Below are 15,007 nucleotides of genomic sequence, written 5' to 3' on the forward strand. Positions count from 1 at the left end.
TCGCTCTTGTTACCCAGGCTGGAGTGCAATGGCGCGATCTCGGCTCACCGCAACCTCTGCCTCCTGGGTTCAAGCAATTCTCCTGCCTCAGCCTCCTGAGTAGCTGGGATTACAGGCACGTGCCACCATGCCCAGCTAATTTTTTGTATTTTTAGTAGAGACGGGGTTTCACCATGTTGACCAGGATGGTCTCCATCTCTCGACCTTGTGATCCACCTGCCTCGGCCTCCCAAAGTGCTGGGATTACAACTTTGAGCCACCGTGCCCGGCTTTTTTTTTTTCTTTTTTAAGTTATGGGATACGTGTGCAGAACATGCAGGTTTGTTGCGTTGGTATACATGTGCCACGGTGGTTTGCTGTACCAGAATGTAAATTTTAAGAGGGCAGGGATCTTGTGTGTCTCCTTCACCTTTGTCTTGTCTGCCTTGCACAATGTCTGGCCCTGAGTTGATGCTCAAATGTTTCTTGAATGAATGACTATTGAGAAAAATCACCAGGCTACTGCTTCTGAATTACTGGCAAGCATGGCCAAAAAGGGAGAAGCAGACAAGCAGGAAAACATACTTAGTTCCCTCTGCCAATGGAATTTCATTTTTGCCATCTGCACTGCCCAGGTTGAACAGATAGGAAATTTCACCACCATGCTTGGCAGGGTGAAAGGTGATATCCATCCTAGGGTAAGCGAAAGGGGAAATGCCAAGGTCTGGTGCCTTTTTCCACCCAGCATAAGCAGGTTTTCATCTTCCCCAAAGATGCTTTCATGGCATATTAGGCTCAGGTGCAATTTGAATAGCATAGAATTTGAAGCTGATTGCTTCATTTTGAATCCTGGCTCAGTAAGTTCACTGGGTGACACTGGGCCAATTATTTAATCATGTATCTGTGTCACTTCCTCTATAAAATGGTGATGCTAAGCCGGGCGCGGTGGCTCACGCCCGTAATCCCAGCACTTTGGGAGGCCAAGGTGGGTGGATCACGAGGTCAAGAGATCGAGACCATCCTGGTCAACTTGGTGAAACCCCGTCTCTACTAAAAATACAAAACATTAGCTGGGCATGGTGGCGTGTGCCTGTAATCCCAGCTACTCAGGAGGCTGAGGCAGGAGAATTGCCTGAACCCAGGAGGCAGAGGTTGCGATGAGCCGAGATCGCGCCATTGCACTCCAGCCTGGGTAACAAGAGCGAAACTCCGTCTCAAAAAAAAAAAAAAAAAAAAAAGGTGATGATAATAGCTTTTTTTTTTAGTCTCTTGTCACCCAGGCTGAAGTGCAATGGCATGATCTCAACTCACTGCAACCTCCACCTCGCAGGTTGAAGCAATTCTTCTGCCTCAGCCTCCTGAGTAGCTGGGATTACAGGTGTCTGCCACCACACCCAGCTAATTTCTGTATTTTTAGTAGAGATGGAGTTTCACCATATTGGTCAGGCTGATCTCGAACTCCCGACCTCAGGTGATCTGCCCGCCTCGGCCTCCCAAAGTGTCATTTTTTTTATTAGTAGAGATGAGGTTTTGGGATGTTGCCTAGGCTTTACCCAGTCTTCTTACATTTTCTTTGTCTTTTGTTTTTGTTTTTGTTTTGAGACAGAGTCTCACTCTGTCAAACAGACTAGAGTGCAGTGGTGGGACCTTGGCTAACTGCAACCTCTGCCTCCTGGGCTCAAGCAGTCCTCCCACCTCAGTCTGGAAAGCAGCTGTAACTACAAGTGTGGGCCGGGCGCGGTGGCTCAAGCCTGTAATCCCAGCACTTTGGGAGGCCGAGGCGGGTGGATCAGGAGGTCAAGAGATCGAGACCATCCTGGTCAACATGGTGAAACCCTGTCTCTACTAAAAATACAAAAAACTAGCTGGGCATGGTGGTGTGTGCCTGTAATCCCAGCTACTCAGGAGGCTGAGGCAGGAGAATTGCCTGAACCCAGGAGCCAGAGGCTGCGGTGAGCCGAGATCAGGCCATTGCACTCCAGCCTGGGTAACAAGAGCGAGCGAAACTCCGTCTCAAAAAAAAAAAAAACTACAAGTGTGCACCACCATGCCTGGCTAATTTTTTTTTTTTTTTTTTTTTTTTTTTTGAGACGAAGTCTCAGCCAGGCTGGAGTACAGTGGCGCCATCTCGACTCACTGCAACTTCCGCCTCCCAGGTTCAAGTGATTCTCTTGCCTCAGCCACCAGAGTAGCTGGGACTACAAAGCACGCGCCACCACACCCAGCTAATTTTTGTAGTTTTAGTAGAGACGGGGTTTCATCATGTTGGGTAGGATGGTCTCCATCTCTTGACCTTGTGATCTGCCCTCCTTGGCCTCCCAAAGAGCTGGGATTACAGGCATGAGCCACCATGCCCGGCTCTAATTTTTAAATTTTTTGTAGAGTCCAGGTCTCACTGTATTTCCCAGGCTGGTCTGGAACTCCTGGGCTCAAGCGACCCTTCCGCCTTTGCCTCCCAAAGTGCTAGGATTACAGATGTGAGCCATCCACCCGGCTGCTCAGCCACCTTGATATAGCTTCTACCCTTGCTATGACTTAATTAGGCTTTTTGGATTTTGTTTTGTTTTTAGAGACAGTTCTCTCTGTGTTGCTGAGTCTGATCTCAAATTCCTAGGCTCAAGCATTCCTCCTGCCACAACCTCCAACATAGCTGGAATTACAGATGTGAGCCACAGCAATCCACTCTCTGCCCTCTAAGTGTAGAAGCTCCTTCACCTCTCTATAGTTTCTCCTTTAGTAGACTAATAATCATCATGAAGCATTTAAGGGTCACATCTCTGGTGACTCCAAACACATACTCCAAAAGCAAACAAAAACTGACCATACTGTCTGATTACTATGTGTACACTGTGGTCAAAGCCTAAGTTAATTTTTATCACATTCTATTGTAATTGTTTATAAATATCTTTCTCATCCCAATCTGAGCATCTTGAGAGCAGGCTGTATATTATTTTTTCTATTCCCAGTACCTAGCACAGTGCCCATCACATAATACATACTTAATATATGGTTTTTGAATGTTTAATAAAGATGGGAGGAAGCCAGAGAAAAATGAAAATTCAACATTCGCTTCTGGCTCACTTCCTTTTCAGCAGCCTGCTCTGCCTCTTCAGGGTGTGCTGTCTTTGTATTTAAACTATCTGCTCTTGGCCAGGTACAGTGGCTCACACCTGTAATCCCAGCACTTTGGGAGGCTGAAGCAGGTGGATCCTTTGAGGCCAGGAGTTAGAGATCAGGCAGGCCAACATGGCAAAACCCCATCTCTATTAAAAAAAATCTAAAAACATTTTAAAGTTAAATAAACTCTGGCCAGGTGCAGTGTCTCACACCTGTAATCCCAGCACTTTGGGAGGCTGAGGCAGGCAGATCATGAGGTCAGGAGATTGAGACCATCCTGGCCAACATGGTGACATGGTGAAACTCCATCTCTACTAAAAATACAAAAATCGCCAGGCGCGGTGGCTCAAGCCTGTAATCCCAGCACTTTGGGAGGCCGAGGCGGGTGGATCACGAGGTCGAGAGATCGAGACCATCCTGGTCAACATGGTGAAACCCCGTCTCTACTAAAAGTGCAAAAAATTAGCTGGGCATGGTGGCACGTGCCTGTAATCCCAGCTACTCAGGAGGCTGAGGCAGGAGAATTGCCTGAGCCCAGGAGGCGGAGGTTGCGGTGAGCCGAGATCGCGCCATTGCACTCCAGCCTGGGTAACAAGGGCGAAACTCCGTCTCAAAAAAAAAAAAAAAAATACAAAAATACAAAAATCAGCTGGGTGTGGTGGTGCATACCTGTAGTTCCAGCTACTTATGAGGCTGAGGCAGGGGAATTGCTTGAACCTGGAAGGCAGAGGTTGCAGTGAGCCAAGATTGCACCACTGCACTCCAGCCTGGTGACAGAGCAAGACTCCGTCTCAAAAAAATAAAATAATAAGTAAATAAACTCTCTGCACTGTATTTTCCTTCAATAAACGCTCTTTTTAGAAAAAGAAAAAGGAGGCTGGGCACAGTAGCTCACACCTGTAATCCCAGCACTTTGCAAGGCCAAGGCGGGCAGATCACTTGCAATTAGGAGTTGGAAACCAGCCTGGCCAACATGGTGAAACCCCATCTCTACTAAAAATACAAAAATTAGCTGGGTGTGGTAGTGGGAGTCTGTAATCCCAGCTGCTTGGGAGGCGGAGGCAGGAGAATCACTTGAGCCTGGGAGGTGGAGATTGCAGTGAGCAGAGATCACACCATTGCACTCGAGCCTGGGTGACAGAGTGAGACTCTGCCTCAAAGAAAAAAAAGAAAATTGGGCCGGGCGCGGTGGCTCAAGCCTGTAATCCCAGCACTTTGGGAGGCCAAGGCGGGTGGATCACGAGGTCAAGAGTTCGAGACCATCCTGGTCAACATGGTGAAACCCCGTCTCTACTAAAAATACAAAAAATCAGCTGGGCATGGTGGCACGTGCCTGTAATCCCAGCTACTCAGGAGGCTGAGGCAGGAGAATTGCCTGAACCCAGGAGGCGGAGGTTGCGGTGAGCCGAGATCGCGCCATTGCACTCCAGCCTGGGTAACAAGAGCGAAACTCCGTCTCAAAAAAAAAAAAAAAAAGAAAAGAAAATTGAAAATTTAGTTTAGTGAAAGTAAGGAGATTGTGTAACTGTTTTCTAGTATTAACATAATAAATGTATGTATTTTGAGAAATAGTCTTGCTTTGTCACCCTGGTTGGAGTACAGTGGTACAACATCAGCTCACTACAATTTCTGCCTCCCAGGCTCAAGTGGTTTTCCCACCTGAGCCTCCCAAGTAGCTAGAATGGGACTGCAGGGGCACACCACCACACCCAGCCAATTTTTTCTATTTTCTGTAGCATAGGATTTTGCCATGTTGCCTGGGCTGGTCTTGAACTCCTGGGCTCAAGCCATCTGCCTGCCTCAGCCTCCCAAAGTGATAGGATTATAGATGTGAGCCACTGCACCTCGCCATAAATGTATTTAAAATGTGGGGGGCTATTTTGTTTTGTTTTCTGTTACAGAGTCTCATTCTGTCACCCAGGCTGGAGTGCAGTGGCACAATCTCGGCTCACTGCAACCTCTACTTCCTGGGTTCAGTCGATTCTTGTGCCTCAGCCTCCTGAGTAGCTGGGACTACAGGCACTCACCACCACACCCGGCCAATTTATTTTTATTTTTTTATTTTTTTTTATTTTTAGTAAAGACAGAGTTTCACCAGTTGGCCAGGCTGATCTTGAACTCCTGACCTCAAGTGATCTGTCCGCGTCAGCCTCCCAAAGTGCTGGGATTACAGGCATGAGCCACTGCGCCTGGCCTGTTTTTTTCTGGTTTTTTTTTTTTTTTTTTTTTTTTTTTGAGACAGAGTCTTGCTCTGTCACCCAGGCAGGGGTGCAGTGGTGCTATCTCAGCTCACTGCAATCTCTGCCTCCCGGGTTCAAGCAATTCTCCTGCCTTAGCCTCCTGAGTAGCTGAGACTACAGGTGTGCACTACCATGCCCAGCTAATTTTTGTAATTTTAGCAGAGATGGGATTTTGCTATGTTGACAAGGCTGATCTCAAACTCCTGACCTCAGGTGATCCACGTGCCTCAGCCTCCCAAAGTGCTAGGATTACAGGTATGAGTCACTGCACTTGGCCTAAAATATATATTTTGTTTTTTTTTCTTTTTTCCTTGATTCTATATCACAGAACTAAAATATATACTTCAAACTAAGGTTTATTAGCTCCATATCTCCCTCTCTTACAGTCTTCCATTTGAATTAAACTTTGCCTTTCAATTTCCTCTTTTCTATCAATAGCAACACTTGTCCTAATTTACAGGCTCAAAATCTGAGTTGTCTTTTGCTTAACTGAGGAACTCAATAATGCCTAATTTATATAGTACTTTCCAGTTCACCAGAGTATCCAGAGTATGCATAATTCATTATTTTACTTAAATTCAAACAAAGTCTGATGAAGTTCCCCTTTTGATCCAGAGACTAAATGACTTGCTTCAAGTTTTATAATTTGCAAGAGACAATTTTGGCACTCTTAGGCCAATTCTGTTGATAGGAAGTCAGAATCCCCTATTTCACTTGAGAAGACTACCTGTGATTTAGTCCATTTTCTTCGTTTTGCAGATAGGGAAACTGAGGCCCTCCAAAGTATAGTATAGTGCCAGAAAGGAATATCAATTCAAAGATGAAGTGGTTGGCTTCATCCCCCAGCCTGGATTTCAGATACCACCACCATTCTGCTGCCAAAGTTCCAGGCTCCCATTTTCCTTTTAAGGGGCTGGGCGTGGTGGGTCACGCCTGTAATCCCAACACTTTGGGAGGCTGAGGCAGGTGGGTTGGCTGAGGCAGGTGCATCACCTGAGGTTGGGAGTTCGAGACCAGTTTGACCAACATGGAGAAACCCCATCTCTACTAAAAATACAAAATTAATTGGATGTGGTGGCACATGCCTGTAATCCCAGCTACTCAGGAGGCTGAGGCAGGAGAATTGCCTGAACCCAGGAGGCGGAGGTTGTGGTGAGCCGAGATCGTGCCATTGCACTCCAGCCTGGGTAACAAGAGCGAAACTCTGTCTCAAAAAATATATATATATCTATATCTATATCTATATATCTATATAGATATATATATGTATAGATATATATATATTCTGCTTAATTGGGGTTCAAAGTTAGTGTGCACTATTTAATGCTGAACTCTTTTTATTTTTTTGAGACAGGGTCAGTCTCTGGTTGCCCTGGAGTGCAGTAGTAAGATCTTGGCTCATTATAGCCATGCCCTTCTGGGCTGAGGTGTTTCTCATTCAACAGTGTAAAGGGAGAGCAAAAGAAAAATGGTTGTTTTTGTTTGTTTGTTTGTTTGTTTGAGACGGAGTTTCGCTCTTGTTACCCAGGCTGGAGTGCGATGGCGCGATCTCGGCTCACCGCAACCTCCGCCTCCTGGGTTCAGGTAATTCTCCTGCCTCAGCCTCCTGAGTAGCTGGGATTACAGGCATGTGCCACCATGCCCAGCTACTTTTTTTTTGTATTTTTAGTAGAGACGGGGTTTCACCATATTGACCAGGATGGTCTCGATCTCTTGACCTCGTGATCCACCCGCCTCGGCCTCCCAAAGTGCTGGGATTACAGGCTTGAGCCACCGCGCCGGGCCGTGTTTGTTAGTTTTTGAGACAGGATTTGCCTCTGTCACCCAGGCTGGTGTGAAATGGCAATGGCACGATCTCAGCTCACTGCAGCCTCAATCTCCTGTGCTCAAGTGATCCTTCCACCTCAGTCTCCCAAGTAACTGGGACCGCAAACGTGCGCCACCATGCCGGGCTAATTTTTAAATTTTTTGTAGAGACAGGGTCTTACTATGTTGCCCAGGCTGTCGCAAACTCCTGGGCTCAAGCAAGTCTGCCCACTTCGGCCTTCCAGAATGCTGGGATTACAGGCATGAGACACTGTGTCTGCCCCTAAATGCTGAGCTATTAATGCTGATCTATAATGAAATTTTACATACTTCATCTTTGAAAATGTCTTTTCCTTCTCTTTTTTTTTTTTTAATAGTAAAATACATGTTTTTCTTTTTTCTTGAGATGGGTTTTTTTGTTTGTTTGTTTTTGTTTTTGTTTTTTTAAGACAGGGTTTCACCATGTTGGTCAGGCTGGTCTTGAACTCCCGACCTCAAGTGATCCGCCCACCTTGGCCTCCCAAAGTGCTGGGATTACAGGTGTGAGCCACCGCGAGCAGCTGAAAATGTCTTTTCCTTATTTGTATATTGATGAGTAAAAAACAAACTTAAAAAAAAGGAAAATGTCTCTCACCTAGATGAAACTGGCAGCTGGCAATACTGATTCCAGTCCATGAGCGTATGATTTTAGTTGAGTATATTCATTGTTGGAAGGCATTTATAGAATTCTGTTAGATTCTTCTCTTTGTATTTGCCTGTTATTACAGAGTAATCACCTTCAATTGAAGGTTAGGTAGAAGCTACTCAATCATGCAATCAAATGAGTTTTGAAATATGGGAAATTCCATTGCACTTGGCATCAAGATCTAAAAATTGCCTCTGCAAGTGTAGTTTGAGCTGAGAATATGTCTCTGCGGCAAATTTGTGTAGGAATGGAGATCATATGTCCTGTTTTACCTTTTGATAGCACAAGAAGTATTTAAAGCAGTTAAGACTGGGTACAGTGGCTCATGCTTGTACTCCGAGTACTTTGAGAGTCCAAGGCAGGAGGATCATTTGAGCCAGGGGTTCAAGACCAACTTGGGCAACATAACAAGATCCTGTCTTAACAAAAAAAAAATTAAAAATTGTTCGGGCATGATGGCTAATGCCTGTAATCCTAGCACATTGAGAGGCCAAGGGAGGTGGATCACTTGAGGTCAGGAGTTCAATAACAGCCTGATCAACATGGTGAAACCCTGTCTCTACTAAAAATACAAAAATTATCCAGGCATGGTGGCACATGCCTGTGATCCCAGCTACTCGAGAGGCTGAGGCACAATAATCACTTGAACCTGGGAGGCAGAGGTTTCGATGAGCCAAGATCATGCCACTGCACTCCAGTCAGGGTGACAGAGTCAGACTTGGTCTCAACAACAAAAAAACCCCACAAATTTAAAAATTAGTCGGCCGGGTGTGGTGGCTCATGCCTGTAATCAAATCACTTTGGAGGCCAAGGCAGGCGAATCACCTGAGGTCGGGAGTTCAAGACCAGCTTGACCAACATGGTGAAATCCTGTCTTAAAAAAATTAAATTAAAATAATATTAGTCTAGCATGGTTGTATGTGCCTGTTACCATAGCTACTTGGGAGGATGAGGTGGGAGGATTGCTTAAGCCCAGGAGTTCAATGCTGCAGTGAACTATGATTCTGCCACCGCACTCTGGCCTGGGTGGCAGAGTGATGCCTATCTCAAAACAAAGCAGCTTAATGTTACTTGTATTCTTTTTCTCGTGTGGTTTTGTTTGTTTGTTTGTTTTTTGAGACGAAGTCTTGCTCTGCTCTGTTGCCCAGACTGGAGTGCAGTGGCATGATCTCAGCTCACTGCAAACTTTACCTCCCAGACTCATGCAATTCTTGTGTCTCTGCCTCCCAGGTAGCTGGGATTACATGCACACACCACTGCACCCAGCTAATTTTTGTATTTTTTGGTAGAGACAGGGCTTTGCCATGTTGTCCAGGCTGGTCTTGAAATCCTGGCCTCAAGTGATCCACCTACCTCGGTCCCTCAAAGTGCTGGGATTACAGGTGTGAGCCACCACGCCTGACCTTATAACATTACTTGTGATTTAAAACAATGTTAGTGGCCGGGCGCGGTGCTCAAGCCTGTAATCCCAGCACTTTGGGAGGCCGAGGCGGGTGGATCACGGGGTCGAGAGATCGAGACCATCCTGGTCAACATGGTGAAACCCCGTCTCTACTAAAAATACAAATAATTAGCTGGGCATCATGGCGCATGCCTGTAATCCCAGCTACTCAGGAGGCTGGGGCAGGAGAATTGCCTGAACCCAGGAGGCGGAGGTTGCGGTGAGCCAAGATCACACCATTGCACTCCAGCCTGGGTAACAAGAGCGAAACTCCATCTCAAAAAAAAAAAAAAAAAAAAAAAACCAACAAAAAAACAATGTTAGTTATCAGTGACTTTGCTACAGTATATATTTTGTGTGTAAGCACTTTTTTGTCCTATAATTTTTAGGACAAAAAGGTTGAATTCATTAAGAAACATTATCAAGTCTGTTGTAAAAGCTGATCTCCAAAGCTATTAATTATTCAGTAATAATAGTTTTTTTTTTTTTGAGACGGAGTTTTGCTCTTGTTACCCAGGCTGGAGTGCAATGGCGCGATCTCGGCTCACCGCAACCTCTGCCTCCTGGCTTCAGGCAATTCTCCTGCCTCAGCCTCCTGAGTAGCTGGGATTACAGGCACGCACCACCATGCCCAGCTAATTTTTTGTATTTTTAGTAGAGACGGGGTTTCACCATGTTGGCCAGGATGGTCTCGATCTCTTGAGCTTGTGATCACCCACCTCGGCCTCCCAAAGTGCTGGGATTACAGGCTTGAGCCACCGCGCCCGGCAGTAATAATGGTTTTAAATGACTTTTTTTTTGAAGGCCGGGCACGGTGGCTCAAGCCTGTAATCCCAGCACTTTGGGAGGCCGAGGTGGGTGGATCACGAGGTCGAGAGATCGAGACCATCCTGGTCAACATGGTGAAACCCCGTCTCTACTAAAAATACAAAAAATTAGCTGGACATGGTGGCGCATGCCTGTAATCCCAGCTACTCAGGAGGCCGAGGCAGGAGAATTGCCTGAACCCAGGAGGCGGAGTTTTGGTGAGCCGAGATCACGCCATTGCACTCCAGCCTGGGTAACAAAAGTGAAACTCTGTCTCAAAAAAATATATATATATTTTTTGAGACAGAGTTTCTTTATTTATTTTTTTTTGCCCAAGCTGGAGTGCAGTGGCATGCATGATCTCAGCTCACTGCAACTCTGCCTCCCAGGTTCAAGTGATTCCCTGCCTCAGCCTCCCAAGTAGCTGGGATTACCGGCATGTACCATCATGCCTGGCTAATTTTGTATTTTTACTAGAGATGGGTTTTACCATGTTGGCCAGGCTGGTCTCGAACTCCTAACTTCAAGTGATCCACCTGCTTTGGCCTCCCAAAGTGCTGGGATTACATGCATGAGCACTGGAGTGCAGTGGCGTGATCACAGCTCACTGCAGCCACAACCTCCTGGACTCAGGCAATCCTGCCACCTCAGCTTCCCAAGCAGCTGGGACCACAGGCATACGCCACCACTCCCGTACCAAGTACCAGCTTAGCCGGGAGACCCCCACCCAGGTGGCACTGAAGGCACATGAGAGGCAGACACCCAGACAGAACAGCAAAGTGCGTCTACCGAGCTGAGAGCCTCAGAGTCTGACAGGATTCCAGGTTGAAGACCCTGAGCAGATTCTGATCCATGTATTTATTCTCTCTTAACAGGTGATTATTGTTAATCAGCAGGTATTCTGTATTTACTCATAACTCAAAAATATTCCAAGTAGGTAGCTGTTAGCCGCTGACCACTAATTGCAAACTAAAAGGTATTCTCCACAAGGGAGCCACAGGGGCAGAATAAACTTACTGTTTTTCAAAAGTAAACTTAATGATTCTCAATACTCGCAGCCAATTTTTGTGTGTGTGTGTGGAGATGAGGCCTTGCTGTGTTACTCAGGATGGTCTCAAATTCCTGGGCTCAAGTAATTCTTCTGCCTCAGCCTCCCAAAGTGTTGGGATTATAGGCATGAGCCACAGTGCCCAGCCAAAATTTTGCAATTTTTTCAACTGTTGCTTTCCTATAAATTGGTAAGTAACACTGTGATGACTGCTTAGTCTGAGTTAACATACATTTTATTCTTTTAGCACAGATATAGTGTCATTGCATAATAAACACAATGCTTTGCAATTGTATCCTTTTTTCCTTCTTTCTTTCTTTTTTTTTTGAGATGGAGTTTTGCTCTTGTTGCCCAGGCTGGAGTGCAATGGGTGCGATCTTGGCTCACCACAACCTCCGCCTCCTGGGTTCAAGCGATTCTCCTACCTCAGCCTCTTGAGTAGCTGGGATTATAGGCATGTGCTACCATGCCTGCCTAATTTTGTATTTTTAGTAGAAACGGAGTTGCTCTATGTTGGTCAGGCTGGTCTCAAACTCCCGACCTCAGGTGATTTGCCTGCCTTGGCCTCCCAAAGTGCTGGGATTACAGGCCTGAGCCACCATGCTCAGCCTACTTTTCTTCTTTTGATACAAGAATGTGCACTGGCAATTTTTTAAAATGCTGTGTTTGGCGGGGCACGGTGGCTCACACCTGTAATTCCAGCACTTTGGTAAGGCCGAGGTGGGCAGATCACTTGAGGTCAGTGTTGGAAATAGATGCTCGATGACACAAGGAAAAATTGGTACTGAGACAAAGGATCTTTCAGCAACACAATTTTTACTTCCTGGACTGCAGAAAGGGTACTCTCACTAGCCATCTTGCCATGAGAGCGCAATGAACAAAGGAAAACAGACAAATTTATTTCTTAATGCATTTGAGTTTGTCCTTACTGCTGTGTCTCATCTCCGTGGCTGGAGCCAGACCTTACAATCTAAACTAAAACCCAATTGGCTAACAACTTAAAACTTTTCTAAACAGGTAAAAGCAATGGAGAGCTGGAACATGCCTGTGAGCATATCTAGCACAGATATCTTGGTTAAAGTACAAGGACATAGAATGTACTACAAGCCTGTAAGCATGGCTTGTTTAACAGCTACATAGGATAGGGCTTAACAAAGATTGACTAGCACACTTACGATTTATTTATTAACAAGAAAGAAAACTTTAAAAAGGAACTTACTACTTCCCACAGTCAGGAGTTCGAGACCAGCCTGGCCAACATGCTAAAACCCTGTCTCTACTAAAAACACAAAAATTAGCTGGGTGTGGTGGCGCCCACCTGTAATCCTAGCTACTGAGGAGACTGAGTCAGAAGAATCACTTAAACCCAAGAGGTGGAGGTTGCAGTGAGCCGAGATCACACCCCTGCACTCAAGCCTGGGAGACAGTGAGATTTTGTCCAAAAAAAAATAATAATTTAAAAAATAAATGCTGTGAAGCCGGGTGCGGTGGCTCATGCCTGTAATCTCAGCAGTTTGGTAGGCCAAGGCAGGTGGATCACCTGAGTTCGCGAGTTTGAGACCAGCATGACCAATGTGGAGAAACCCTGTCTGTACTAAAAATACAAAATTAGCCAGGCCTGGTGGCACATAACCTGTAATCCCAGCTACTTGGGAGAAGGAGGCAGGAGAATCGCTTGAACTCGGAACACAGGTTGCAATGAGCGAGGATCACGCCATTGCACTCCAGCCTGGGCAACAAGAGCGAAACTCCATCTCTAAACAAATAAATAAATAAATGCTGTGGTAGCTGGGCACGGTGCCTAGGCTGAGGTGCGCAGAGCATGTGGTCAAGAGATTGAGACCATTCTGGGCAACATGGTGAAACCCCGTCTCTACTAAAAATACAAAACTTAGCTGGGCACGGTGATGCATGCCTGTATTCCCAGCTACTCAGGAGGCTGAGGCAGGAGAATCACAACTCCGTGATGTGGAGGTTGCAATGAGCCACGATTGCACCATTGCACTCAATCCTGGTAACAGAGCGAGACTCCGTCTCAAAAAGTAAGTAAATAAATAAAAATAAATTATGTGCTATAGAAACAACATGTGACTTTGGAAATGCTGTTGAGTTATAATTGTAGCATTCCAACTTGCAGTGCGCTGAGCAGCAGCACAAAGGGATGAGAGTGCCAGGTACGTCTCTGCCATAACTACTCAACTCTGCCATTGTAGTGGGAAAGCCACCACACACTATGTGACTTTGTCCCAATAGATTTAGGTATAGCTTTATTCCAGTAAATATTTATGGGCCCTGAAATTTGAATTTCACTTAATCTTCATGTATCATGAGATATTCTTCTTTTGATTTTTTCCCCCAAGCATTTTAAGGTGTAAAAACCACTCTTGGACAGGCACAGTGGCTCACACTTGTAATCCTAGTACTTTGGGAGGCCAAGGCAGGTGGATCATCTGAGATCAGGAGTTTAACAGCAGCCCAACCAACATGGAGAAACCCTGTCTCTACTAAAAATACAAAATTAGCTGGGTGTGGGTGGCGCATGCCTGTGATTCCAGCTACTCAGGAGACCAAGGCAGGAAAATCACTTGCACCCAGGAGATGGAGGTTACGGTGAGCTGAGATTGCGCAATTGCACTCCAGCCTGAGCAACAAAAGTGAAACTCCATCTCTCACACACACACGCGCATGTACACATGCATGCACACACAAACACTCTTTGCCCACAAGCCATACAGATAGAGTTGATGGGAAAGATTTGGCCCATGGGCTGTTGTTTGCCAACTTTAGGTAAAAAACCTTCTGTACTGAATGTGTGCCTTTTGTGTTGCTCCCAGTGTGATCCAGGACTTTTTAAGGATCACTACCACAACTTCTAGTAGATGTCTTCCCCAAAAAAAGGCCCCTGATTATAACCACATGACTCTATAAATTCAGTATTGGTTTACATCTTACTTCATCTCTGTGTCTGGCCCAATTCTCTAGTTCATAGTATTCATTTCCAGATAGCCTGGTACATTATATCCCGGGCACATCCCACAACACAGTCAACATCTGTGCCAGATGGAGCTCCTTCATCTAGTTACAGTATTCCAACCAGAAGGGTGACTTGAGCCATGAGAATTAGATTCTAGAACACAGAGCAAAGGCCAAATACTGCCCGCACCCACAACACAAAAACTGACTCTGATCTGTTTCGTCTAAGCCTGAAGCTTAAAATACTGATTCTCAATGTTGGCTGAACATTTGATCACCTGCATAGCATTAAAAACAACAAAAAGCTCAGTCCTGATCCCAGAAGACTCATTTATTTATTTGGCCTAGAAGGAGACCTGAGTACTATATATTTTAAAAAAAGTAATGCATTAGTATGGTTCAAATATAAAATGACACAAATGGTATTTATTGAGAAGTCCTGCCCCTATCCCATCCAAATTAGAAGACCCTGTAACCACTTTCAGTCAGCTCTTGCATATCACACAAATGTTTATGTAAGTAAGAATACTTTTATTTTCCCCCTTTCTAACACATATCCACTTTTCTGCTTCTTGCTTTTTTTTTTTTGAGACGGAGTTTCGCTCTTGTTACCCAGGCTGGAGTGCAATGGCGCGATCTCGGCTCACCGCAACCTCCGCCTCCTGGGTTCAGGCAATTCTCCTGCCTCAGCCTTCTGAGTAGCTGGGATTACAGGCACGCACCACCATGCCCAGCTAATGTTTTGTATTTTTAGTAGAGACGGGGTTTCACCATGTTGACCAGGATGGTCTGGATCTCTTGACCTCGTGATCCACCCGCCTCGGCCTCCCAAAGTGCTGGGATTACAGGCTTGAGCCACCGCGCCCGGCCTTACTTCTTGCTTTTTAAAAATCTAACAATATATCCTGGAA

This window comes from Saimiri boliviensis, chromosome 21, assembly GCF_048565385.1.
Source record: "Saimiri boliviensis isolate mSaiBol1 chromosome 21, mSaiBol1.pri, whole genome shotgun sequence".
NCBI lineage: Eukaryota > Metazoa > Chordata > Mammalia > Primates > Cebidae > Saimiri > Saimiri boliviensis.